Source organism: Anomaloglossus baeobatrachus, chromosome 8 (assembly GCF_048569485.1).
Source record: "Anomaloglossus baeobatrachus isolate aAnoBae1 chromosome 8, aAnoBae1.hap1, whole genome shotgun sequence".
Taxonomy (NCBI): Eukaryota; Metazoa; Chordata; class Amphibia; order Anura; family Aromobatidae; genus Anomaloglossus; species Anomaloglossus baeobatrachus.
Window position 1 is genome coordinate 167,086,284 of NC_134360.1, and position 13,739 is coordinate 167,100,022.

Below are 13,739 nucleotides of genomic sequence, written 5' to 3' on the forward strand. Positions count from 1 at the left end.
CGTAATCGACAGACCGCTGTATCTCATCTTTTTAGACTCACTTTTAACAGGGTTGGTGCCTCAGGATTGGAGGATTGCTGATGTGGTACCGATATTTAAGAAAGGTAAGAGGGTAGATCCAGGCAACTACCGTCCAGTAAGCCTGACATCAGTAGTATGCAAAGTTTTTGAGGGCATTTTAAGGGATGACATGCAAAAATATATTGCAGAAAATAATATGACAACTGACAAACAGCATGGATTCATGAAAGATAAGTCGTGTCTAACCAACCTGTTGGGGTTCTATGAGGGGGTAAGTTCAAACCTGGATATTGGTAATGCAGCTGATGTGATTTATTTGGACTTTGCAAAGGCATTTGATACTGTACCACATAATAGCCTTATACTAAAGCTCCAGAAGCAAGGACTAGGGGACACAATATGCAACTGGGTAAGGAATTGGCTAAAAGATAGGAAACAAAGAGTAGTCATAAATGGTACATTCTCTAAATGGGCTGTAGTCAGCAGTGGGGTGCCGCAGGGATCTGTGCTTGGACCGATTCTTTTTACTCTCTTTATTAATGACCTTGTGGATGGGATTGATAGTACAGTGTCAGTCTTTGCCGATGACACCAAACTATGTAGGATATTAAATACTGACCTGGATAGTACAATATTACAAAAAGATCTGGATAAGATGTCAGAATGGGCAGATACTTGGCAAATGAGATTTAATGTTGATAAATGTAAAGTAATGCACCTAGGACGGAGTAATCCTATAGCTGCATATACATTAAATGGAAGTAAACTCGGGACTACAGAACAGGAGAAGGACTTGGGTATTCTCATTACAAATAAGCTGAGCAGCAGCACTCAATGTCAAGCAGCAGCTGCTAAAGCAAACAAGATTTTAGGGTGTATAAAAAGAGAGATTAGATCCCGTGATCCCAACGTATTGTTACCCCTCTATAAATCACTTGTAAGGCCACATCTGGAATACGGGATCCAGTTTTGGGCTCCACATTTTAAAAAGGACATTCAGAAGTTAGAGTCAGTTCAAAGGCGGGCAACTAGACTATTACAAGGAATGGAAGGCCTCCCATATGATGACAGGTTGAAAAAGTTAGATATGTTTAGCTTAGAAAAAAGACGTCTCAGAGGAGATCTCATTTATATGTATAAATACATGTGTGGTCAATATAAAGGACTGGCACATGACTTATTCCTTCCAAAGACAGTACTAAGGACTAGGGGGCACTCACTGCGAGTGGAAGAAAAGTGATTCCGAAACCTAAATAGGAAAGGGTTCTTTACAGTTAGAGCAGTCAGACTGTGGAATACCCTACCACAAGAGGTAGTAATGACAGATACTATAACAGCTTTTAAAAAAGGGCTGGATGATTTCCTCAGTACACAAAACATTGTTGGTTATAAATGACTTAGTGACTAAATGTAGAACTGGTGGAGGAAGGTTGAACTAGATGGACCTAGGTCTTTTTTCAACCTAAGTAACTATGTAACTTACTATGTAATATATAGAAAAATCTCCCAAGGAAATAGAGACCCCCTATAATGTCTTGTGATATATATACATGAATATGTCCAATGTCCATATCTCCAAACAGGCAAAAGAACAACTGACATACAGTAAATGTCCAGAAACGGAATACAATAATCTGCAATCAGAAATACATATTCTAAAAAAAATATCAGGTGCAGCCTGTTTGTGACCACTCCCATCTTTAAATAGTCACCTGAAGCCAGTAATAGAATTTAATTCCATTTCTGACCATCGTGGAGTTAGGAAATTCTCTAGGAGCAGCTGGTGTTATGCTGCTGAAACTTTGCTGTTGCAGTGCTACATTTTGGAGCCTAGTCGGCTGCAGCCTTGCTGTGTGGCAGCAGCAGTGAAGTTTGTTTGTATATCTTTTTGTCTATGTTCCCCTCTTTGTCCTCCTTCCCCTGTGTGTCACTACCATCATGGTGATGTCTAATGTCTAGTGCCTTGTCACTTTTCCATCCCCATTGATACCTTTTGTATTTCGCCATGCACTGCACACTTGTCAGTCTGTGTGCATCTGTTACGCCATGTGTCAGACACTTGCCAGTCCAAGCGTGACACCACTAGAGGTCACTGTTTTTCATTTCATATATTGTATAATGTTATGCACTGTGCTGTGACGAAGCTGGGTTCTGCCCAGCAACAGACAGCAAGAAAAAGAGACAGCTTAGGACTAGCCGAAAGGGGAGAAGCTAGCCTTCATAGAAGGGTGATGGTGTTCCTGTTAGCAGTGAGTGTGTAATGAAGATCTGAAGAGTGAGAGAGGTCCTGGTGGAGGAGGTATGTGAATGGTAGCTGGAAGTACAGAAACAGCAAGATCAAGAAAAAGGAACTTATAAATGACAGAGATCCATTTCAGCTAGCAAGTTGGGTGAGACCTGAAAGGAGGAAGAAACCAAGAATGTAATGAGTCCAGTGTTGGCCAGCAGGAAACCATTAAAGTGAGGATGCTGCCCAGCTGGGGACATGTGTATAGAGAAGTGGCTCTAAGAGTGGCCCTGATAAGAGATCACTAACTGTAGTTGGGGTGCAGGAAACTCAGCGAAATATATCGACCGGTGGGTCTACTTAATTTGCCCTGCTGGTAAACTATTTACACGTATTGTGACTTAACTAGAAACTGCTAAGATTGTGCCTCTGTGTCACACAGACGAGACCATGAAGTGTGTTGCCTGCAGTATTTTGTACTTACGTGTTATGCCAAATAAAGAGTACCTTGTTTTTATGAATGTGTAGCGCCCCACGAGGCCTCAGGGGTTACTCGTCACGGGGCCAATGGTATTGTGGGGTTGCTGTTACTGGCCTGACCCGGCTCACTGGCCCTGTCGCCTACATGTAAAAGACAAACAAGCGGGTGCAAGGTGTAAAGGTAGATGAACCATGGATGACACTCCAGCCAGTCCCGGGGGAATCAGAAGCAATCACCGGTGGCTGTGGAAATGTGTGAGACCATCCTCCTTGTGTTTGGTTGTGGATCCCCGTGGCTTGAAGCACCTTACGGACCCTGCTGTCCACGTTAGGTGTCCCATCCCATGTGCAGGTCATCGCCGTTGGGCCTGGCTGTAAACCCAACCCCGGATCCTATATGTCACTGTGCTCCGGGAAAGTGAGTGGTGGGTTATGGGACATGGAATCCCCATCTATTATGATCCGGAACCATGGAAGATCACAATAGATCATTGGCAAAAGGTGACAAGAGCATTGGCAACTAATCTGGCCGCCATCCCTTATTATTTATCAACACTAGAAGTAGCTGAGGGGTGAACTAACATCCTATGCACCGTGAACCCAGCCGGAGAACTAGCTATCCTAAAGGAAGGAAGGATGAATAACTCTCTGCCTCAGAAATAGACCGCAAAAGGTATAGCAAGCCCCCCACATTCAAAGATCACGGTGATATAAGAAAATTCAATACACAGATGGATGATAGGATTAGCAAAGGTGAGGCCCCACTGACTAAATAGAAAAGGATAGGAAAGGGACTGATGGTGGCCAGAGAAAAACCCTACAAAAACCTAAATACCTGATAGTACAAAAAGGTCCTCAGATCGCACGATCTGTACTCCGTCCTATATCAGGCGCTCTTGTCAAACCAATGAACAGAAAACAGGAACAATTACAAATTCAAGAAGCAACAAACACATGGACTTATAGGAGCAAAACTCCAAACATAGCTGCAGGGAGCTTCCCAGCAAAGCAACAGAGAGGGAAGATTCCTGCATGCAAATAAACAGAAAACAACCACAATAATTGACAACCCAGATAAGAACAAAAGAACAAAAACAACATAAGAAAGAACCAAGCACTTATCTGGGGTAGATGTGGTCAGAAGCAAGATGAAAAGGCTGTAGAGCTACAGGACAATGATAACCGACTCAGCCTGCCAAGATGCCAGGGTGTAAATAGGCAGAGAGTTAGCAATGGAAACGCCCATTGCTCCAGCACACCTGGTCTCTGTACAAACCATTCCTGGCCACAAGAGGGAGCCTCACTGCAGCAAAAGCATAACTGACATTCACAACACCCATCCCCTGCAGATTTTTTTAGAGTCCATGAAGGTTTCCCTGACTGAGGGCTCTGCACCCTGACTGTGTTGGTACTGTGGTAACGGTTAAGCTCGACCTCAGCTACCATGTCTCCTCTGTCTCACCATCTCCACTGGTCGCCTCTTGCCCTATTCCAGTCTCATTCCTTCAGACTCAATGCGGTGTTGTGGCCCCTGGTCCTGGGACAAAGTCCAACAGTCTCCCATTCCCAGGACCAGCCTTGCTCTCCTTCCTCTCTTAAGGCTGTCTGCTCTCTCCTGCTCCCAGACTGAACTAACTAGAAACTGTTTGTTTTTGCTCACTTCCTCTGGCAGCCCCCACCCTTGGGATGACTATTGCCCTGGTAAGCTGGAATTCCCTGACTATCTGGATTTCTGTTTAAGTGGTGACTCATAGCTAGATGTTTTTTGTAAGTGAAACAAACACCAGTTGTTAACTCCTATATCACCTGAGTCCAAGCAATGCACCTTAAATGAAATGTAATGCCCTGCGGCCACTGAAGCCTCAGGGGCTCTACAAATGTGTCTGTCTTCCTTGACTGGAAAAATTATAGACCTGGTGAGGAGTGCAACAGGACAGGCCTGAAGATGAAGGTACTCATAGTAACACTGCCAATATACACACACATATCCAAAACTTTTAATTTTGTGTAGTTTGCTGGGGTTCAGAATATACAACACTTGTCCATGGCTACCATCCTGTGCCACATTATATTTTGTGTAGTGGACAGGATTAACCTATTATGTGCATTGAGGAGAAGAAAGGATGCAAAAATCGGTCCAGCCCTTTAAAAGTTTTGACTACTGGAGGGGGTGTTGCATCAAGAACTTCCACTCAATGGTGAGGAGTGCCCTCTTACGGAGAGTGAGGTGGAGAGAAAAGTTCCACCCATGGCAGAGAGACAGTGAAATAGGCTGCGATTTTGAAGAAACGGGATGGTGAACCTGATGAGACACCACCTAATGCAAGGCAGAATTTTGATGCAGTATGCCAAGGAGTGAGTGGACAAGTGCTATTTTGTGAAAGTTAGAGAGAGAGTGGAATGTACTGTGCAGAAGATGATACGTTACCAATGGGGTAAGTTAAAGGTGAGAAAACCTTTGTTAAATGGACTGATAGTTGAAAGCCCACATTGGCCGACAAGGCCTGTGTGGATTGTTTGAAGTGGGGAGGGACTGTTAGTTATTGCCCTGATGGCAAAGTGGCCCAGACTGTGCTTTATAGGCTGAATTTTATATTTTTAGGCATATTTTTTGCTGCCTTCTTGTCTGCTGGTTCCTAAGGCACAGGCACGGCAATCATGGACTCTAACCTTCCCCATGGACTTTGTCCAAATATTCCCATGGACCTTTCCCCTGAGAGACTGTGACCAAGTCCTTAGGACTCATGTTGGGGTGTGGGGGATGGATGATCCCATGTTTCTTCCACGTTAGGAATTTGAGAACTGTGCCCTGGGCCTGAAAGGCTGTTGTTGTGCTGGCCTGCTGGCCTCTGTTGAAATATAGGCATGGACACTTTGCTCCAGAGTCCCAACCTAGTGGAACTGGAGTCAATAAAATCCAAAGAGGCATCAATGGAAACATCTGTCTTCTGAAGAAGAAAATAATTAATTTTTTATATGTAGTTTTATGCATTGGTGTCTTTAAAAGTTCTGGATGGTCAGGGATGACCATTATAAAAGAGGGGAGGAATGTAAAGAGGTGGTACAGCTGACATGATCCCCTGAAGAGATCGATTGCATTATTGTTGTACTGTTATGTGCCAGTTATGTGGCTTGTAGTGCTAACCACCGGGTACAAGAGGTCAATGTTTTCTTTTTAATGTATTGTATAATGTTGGGCACTGTGCTTTGAGGAAACTTATTTCTGCCCGGCAACAGACAGTAAGGGAAAGAGACCGTTAACTTTGGGACTAGCCAATGGGGAGGAGCTAGCCTGCAGGGAAACGTTCCAATATTCCTGTTTGAAATGAGTGTCCAGTAAAGATCTGCAGAGTGTTAGAGGTCCTGGTAGAGGAGGTGTGTGAGATATATTTGAAAGAACAGAAGTAGCAAGATACATAAAGGCACTTTTAGGCGACAGCAAGTTGGGTGAGACCTGTAAGGAGGAATGAACCAAGTCCAGTGTTGGCCAATAGTGTTTCAGTTTGCATAGTAAGATGCACACTAAATTAAAATGGTCTCCATTCCTAAACACCAAGAAATACATCTTTGCTGAGCCAAATACCAAGAATAAAACTGAACTAAAATATACAAAGTATAATAATATACTAAAAAAAATAAGTTTTTGAATACTTTTCTTTGAAGTGCTCAAGCAAAACTAGAACTTTTCAGGCCAATGGATTAGCAATATTTGTGGAAGAGGGAGAATGTAGCATATACTGAAAAGAACACCCTACCTACAATGAAGCATGGCAGAGTCTGTGCTGGTATTGGCCTTGTTTGCTTCCTCTGGCACTGAATACCTGCAGCATGTGGAGGACAGCAAGGATTCAATGAAATACAGTGGAACCTTGGATTAAGAGTAACTTGGTGTGAGAGCGTTTTGCATGACAAGCAAACTTTTTTAAAAAATTGTAACTTGGTTTAAGAGCAATGCTTTACAACAAGAGCAAATACTCACCATACACGCTTCCGGTTCTGTCCTTTCACCACGCTCGGACACGCTAGCATGTTTATCAATTTGCATTTGTGGATACAGTACTGTACTTTCTTTCTGCTAATCAGTACAGCACACTGCTTGTTCTGTAATCTAATTGCCTGGGCAGTATTCCTACCCCACATTTGGCTTAGTTCTGCCCTTATTTTGGAGAGAATAGATTTGGTGTGTGCATTGCACTAGAATAAAGTTTGTCATATTTATACATATTTTTTCTCTCTATACTGTACCTCCCGCACACCAACAATCCTATTGTAAGCTAATTTGCAGTTTAAATTGTTTTATATTTTTTTTAGTATTTTGTATTAGTGTAGTGTAATAATTTTATATCAATATAGTACACTGTATTATCTTGTATTGCTGTAATAAGTTTGTAGAAATACAGTAAATATTTTTGGGTTGTGGAACGAATTGTTTGCATTTCAATTACTTCCAATGGGAAAATTTGTTTTGATATAAGAGTAACTTGGTTTAAGAGCACACTCCCAGAGCTAATTATGCTCGTAAACCAAGGTTCCATTATATCAGGAACTCTTGGAAGAAAATGACATACCTTCTGTGGAGAAGCTGAAGCTTGGTTATCCCTGGAACATCCAAAAGGACAATGATCTCAAGCGTATCTCAAAGTCTATCAAAGCTTAGTGTCAGAAGAAGTTCTGGAAGATTCTAAAATAGGCATCATAGATATTTAATTTGAACCTCAAAAAAAACTTAGTTTGTATTTGAAGGCGGTGGTTGCAGTATGTAAAGCTAAAATTATTAGTTATTTGGAAGCTATTGCCCATGGAAAAAGAGCTAAGATTCCTCAGGAATGCTGTTAGAAGCTGGTGTCAGGCTATGCACCATGTTTGCAACAGATCATATTATAGATGTATTAGTTGACTAATCCTGAGACTACAGTAGTTATTAAAAGTGACATTTTGTGTTGAGTTTGGAGCAAACACTTGTTATATAAGTTGTATTGATCTATTTAAATTGTTCTTTGATGAGCAAAAAGATTTGCAGATCCCTAGTCTGGCGTCAGTGGCAGCCAGACCAGGATCCTATGAATTTCTTTGGCCAGTACCTGAATCCCAACACAAGGGGCACCTCTGCCAATGACAAGACCCCAGGGACATCATGACATGGTGATGTGATACATTAGCTCTTGAAGTAGGTTTAACAAGATGTTATGAAGTTGTGGGGACTGAGTAAATGCTAGAACCATTTTGATAATATAGGTGCATCAGCAGAGGAAGTTTACAAGTTCATTGGATGATTTGGTTCTATCCACTGGCGGACACAGACAGAAGAGGGCCTCTGTGCAAGAGCAATATATGAGGCCTTTGTGATCCAATATCTCATCATAATGCACAAGTTCTACTGCCTTGGTGGCAGAAATGGACCGCTTAACCTTTTGGGACCCTGTGCGACTGGACCAATTATGTGTCCGCCATTGGATCTATCTATCTATCTATCTATCTATCTATCTATCTATCTATCGATCTATCTATCTATCTATCTCTTAACACAAGTTAGGAGTAGCATAATGTAGGAACTAGGATTTAGTGTCATTCTGCAGTGTATCCTATTGTACTGTTCTCTTACTTTTATACTCTTAGACAAATAATGATGTGCTTGAATAATAATGTGTTGGCTATAGAGATGTAAGCTATTACAAGTGATTAATCTGATCCTATAGAATTTGACCTCTTTGCTAAGAATTTTTAAATTAGCAGGTAGAAGCTCTGTTATTTTAACAGTTTAGGTAAAGGGGTCGGACATGAAAGCTTTCAGAAATATACTTTCATGCGATGCTTTGTCCCACTTAAAAGAAAGATCAGAAAGGCAGAGAGACATGTGATGGGGCCATTAGAGAGTGAGAGAGAGGATGAATGCCAGATTGTGAAGTGCTGTGTTATAGGAGACCCTGGAGACCAGCTGCCAGGAAATCAGACATCTGTATGTGCATCTCATCCACCACGTTTGGTCTGAGGACAGCGATCTGTACCAAACAAGACAGCAAAGGTGAAAACGGCAGGACATCTCATTCCATCTCCATGGCAACCCCCGCCCTTGACGGAATAGCAAAACAAAGAAAAAACCTATGAGAAAAACTGAAAAAGAAACATCTTTGGGAGGGAAATCAGTTCATGCGGCCCAGGGGAAAATCGAGAGGATGCGCTCCGAGGAGGATCCTGACATCTGGAGCACTTTTTGACTCTTTGAAACAAGGGGACGTCTGCACACAGAATTTTTTTTCATTCCCTGGATGCAGAGTTAGGACATATTGTACCTGCTGAATTATGCATTACACTTGCTGCTTGAAGTCTGGATTCTAAGTGAAAGCTGTAGTCACAGATTAGGATCTGCAGTGTCAGAGCACAGGGTCAGAAGCATAGCAGCCGCCTCTCTGCTTGATAAATTTTGACAAGGCTTGCACCCAAGGGTGCTGCTTGGTAATGGGATTTGCTGAAAGAAAGGGAAGAATGTATGCAGATAAAAATTCCTGAAGGGACATTTTATTCAGAAACTGTACTAATATTATCATCAAAATGAGGCGTGGTTTCCATAATATTGTGATTTGGTGGCTTTATGTATTTTATTTTGTTTTACTTGGGTGACCTGCTTTTTAAATACAGAAATATCATACATTTCTGATATAAGTTCGAAGAGATGCATGGATCAAAATTGTCATTAGTGGAATGATTTTGTGCTAAAATGATTGTTTTCAGCATAAAGTATGCATATCTATCCAAGAGCTAACCCCTATACAGGGACTGTCTGGTCACCCCACTAGAGGGCCTAAATGCACGGCAGCCAGAACACAGGGAGTACGGGGTACGGGTCCTTCAGAGATTGGCACGGGAGATGAATAATAGTCAAACGGGAATCAGAGGCAGAACAGATGATGGGAACCGGGTACAGGTGCCGAGTAGTCACAGTCGATGGGGTCCGGATACAGCAGGACATGCAGGCTGGAGCATCCAAGTGAAGTCCAGGTGACGGGTTCAGGCTGACGGGAAATGGCGGGATCCTCAGCAAACAGTCACTGGGACACTTCCTGGGTAATTGGCACTCTGGGACCAGGTCAGGACGGCAGACGAGCTCTGCGGAAGAGACAGGGTTAATCTGGGTACAAGGCACAGAGGGACCTGAACACCTAGCTACAGGAACACGTTGAACAGGCACCGCCCACAGGGAAAAGGAAGTCTTATATACCCTGTACCTGTAATCAGCCATATCCTGTTCCCGGGATGTTGGCCCTTTAAGAAGAGGTGAGTGAGTGCGCGCGCGCCCTAATGCGCATGTGCGAGGCTCGAGTGCCGGAGACCAGAGCAGTAAGTGGCGGGGAAGGTGAAGGAGATGCAGGGGAGCCAGAGGGAGTGTCCAGGGTCGCAGGGGAATGCCGGGACCGGCTGATGGAAGGCACAGAGGTCGTACAGGAGGAGGAGTGAGAGGGACCGCCGAGGGCAGGAGAACCGGAGACTGGAGCAGTGAGTGACAGGCTGCGACGGGACCCGGGGAGCGTGATACTATCTATCCCTCTATCTATCTATCTATCTGTGACATTCTGGCCGGGCCAGGTAGTCACAAATAGGGCCCCGCATTACACCTGTCCCTCATAGGTAACATTCAGCCAAACATTAAAACCCTAGTGACTCCCTCAGGGCTTGATGGACACCCCAGGGGGCGGAACCAGGCAATTGGAAGACGCCCACTGAGGAGTCTCAGATAGCCTGGGGCGGGAAAGTAGACAGTAGACAGAGAAGGTTGAGAGTTCAAGTTGGAAAGGTGTGTGGGCTGGAGCTTGTGCAGCTCCAGCAGAGGAGAGAAACCAATTTGAGCAGGTGTCGGGGCAGGATCCCTGATACCTTTGGCTAGGAGGCAGACGGCGGTCTCCGTCTGCAAGAGCCAGGAAGATGGTTCGGTGGAACCGAGGTGGACCGACTCGGAAACCGGAGCACAAAAGGGGATACTCAGACCCTGAAGCTAGGTCCAGAAGCTACTGGGTAATTAACTGATTGCGGCCAGGACTAGAGGTCCTGTCCCACCCAAAGTCCCGACTGAAGGCAACAGCCCAACGAGGGGGATAAACGGCCACCGCCATAGCTCAGAGAGCCCACGGGCCAGCGTCTGCGGGCAAAGGGCTCCTTAGGAATCAACAAGCCGGGAGCGGACTCCTGAAGTTGCAAGCACAGGCAGTCCACCATCCAACACAGGTGCGGGAGAAAGACAGAGACCACCAGTCGGGTGGGGGACCAGACCGCAGCCGGCTGCGGGCACCAACCACCATCACCTTGGTTTACCAGAGACTCGTGGGTTTACTAATAGTGAGTACATCAGCACCCTCCGATCGCCCATCTCCCTGCACCGCCAAACACCACCAACGGGTCCCAGGGCCACCCTCCCTGCCCACGGAGTGGTTAACAACTTGCTGTGCAACATCTCCCCCGGGTGTCCTGTAACTGCAGCGGCGGTGTCCAACTTCACCACATCCCGTGGGTGGCGTCTCGAACTTAACACTGCTCCGGCCGTACATCTACGTCCCCAAACCAAAACCCCCCTTTTAGTTGAAGTGACCGCGATACCCCCGGGTCCGGAGACCCTCGAGCCACCCACTGAAGGTCCGGATTCGAGCGACTCAGCTGCCGAGCACGGGGTGGTACATATATATCCCTCTATCTATCTATCTATCTATCTATCTATCTGTCTATCTATCTATCGAGGTGTGCCGCCACCGTGTCAGCAGCCGGACTGCTCGGTTCCGGATCCACGGTGGCTCGAGGTGTCTCTGGACCCAGGGGGGGTCGTGCGGCCACTCAAATAAAGGGGGCTATGTACAGAGGATGGTGTGGACAGTTCGTGACACCACCCGTGGTGTGTGGTAAGGGTGAAGTACCACCCTGCGGCTGGGAGTACCCGGTGGCGATGGTGTGGGCAGCCAGGTGTTAAACCTCTCCACGGGTAGGGGGTTGCCCCGGGAATCACTCAGTCCAATAACGCTGACAACCCTGGTAAACCAAAGTTCTTGATGCCACTGCAGCAGGGAGGGAGCACGCCTGGATCCCATGCCCGTTGGTGTTGCTTGTTAACCTTGACCTTGGCACCTCTTGTCTGTAGTTGGTCCCTTTTAGCTTAAAACTAAACAGGCCCCGCTCACAGATATGGCTAATGGTGTGAGCTTGCTCTCAGGGTTTACACTTGGGATTTTCTGAACTATGCAGTGGGAAAGTCCTATCCCCCTCGTTGCGCTAGTACCCCGATTTTGGAGTGGGCCGAGAACGGATCTTGAAGGCTTCATCCTCATCAGGTGAATTACCAGGACGCCTGAAGCTACTTCCTGGCCTAGGGTCCACGTACCTCGTCGTGCCCTGGCCCCTGCCCGGTTATGGCACAAGGCCGCTGGCTGTCCTCCTCGACAGTTCGTGCCCCTTGTCACGATCCCCTGAGACCGGGGTCCAGCTCCTACTAGGCCCAGACCAACGTCTGCCACCTAGTAGTCTCAAGGAGCCCAGCTCCTGACCTCTCCTCTTGAGATTCACACTACACTGACTTGTGACCTCTCCTCTTGAGAGTCACCCTTCAACTGACTGTCTCCTGACACTCCTGACCTCCCCTTACCAACCCCCCAAGTGGCCAACCTTATTCCCTTCAGGCTGTCCACTGGTGTCTGGTGGGTGTAGTGCAGAGTGTTCCTAGGGTTTTGATTAGCTTTTTCTTAGCAACATCAAAGGTCAGGGACCCGTAACCAAGGAGGAGGTGGGTATCATGCAGAAGGGCAGATTGCACAATACCCTGTGACAACTTTGTAGGCCAGGGTGTCACATATCCATCTATCTACATATCTATCTATCTATCTATCTATCTATCTATCTATTTATCTATCTATCTATCTCATACTTCCCTTAAAGGGAATCTGTCACATGTGAAAATGCTATTAACCTGCAGATATGGGGATAATGTGCAGGTTAATAGCATTTGAATCCTCTAATGCAGAGTGCCTGGTAGTCAGTGCCGGGGTCATGGTTACAGCCGCTACTCTCCATACACAAAGTGGTGACTGAAACCGCTCCGGGACCAGTCCCATGGCTGAAACCGGAAAGCTGCTGGGAGAACAAAAGTTACTTTCCTCCCAGCAGGGTTTACTGTGCATGGGCGAGGCAGATTCAGAATGCTTTTAACCTGCAGGTTAATGGCATTTTTCCATGTGACAGCTTTTCTTTAATATCTGTAAGGCTCCTGGAAAAAGAGAAACTTCACAAACTAATAGAGGGTTGAAAAGCCTCCATGAAGCATAACTTCTGGAAAGTCCGTTCTACATAACACCAGTTGTCAATAGCCTGAAAAGGGGTCATAATTATGGGAGAAACATTTTTTGATTCTTTTAAAGACTAAAAGTGGCTTTACACGCTACGATATTGCTAGCAATTTCTAGCGATATCGAGCGTGTAAGTACCTGCCCCCGTCGCCCATGTGATATCATGTGATCGCTGCCGCTGCGAACATTATCGCTACAGCAGCGTCACACGCACTTACCTGGTTGGCGGCGGCGCTGTGAGTGCCGAACAATCCCTCCCTCAAGGGGGAGGGACGTTCGGCGTCACCGCGACGTCACCGCGACGTCACTAAGCGGCCGGCCAATCAAAGCGGGGGGGCGGAGATGAGCGGGACGTAACATCCCGCCCACCTTCTTCCTTCCGCATTGCGGCCGGTGGCAGGTAAGGAGACGTTCCTCACTCCTGCAGTGTCACACATAGCGATGTGTGCTGCTGCATGAGCGATGAACAACATGGATAAACAGCCCTTACCGATTTTTGAGTTTGGGACGACCTCTCCATGGTGAACAATTTTCACCATTTTTGAGGTCACGTAAGGTCGCTGGTAAGTGTCACACGCTGCGATATCATTAATGACGCCAGATGTGTGTCACTAACAATGTGACCCCGACGATAAAACATTAACGATATCGTAGCGTGTAAAGCCACCTTAAGCATCACCAAAAGTTGGCAAACA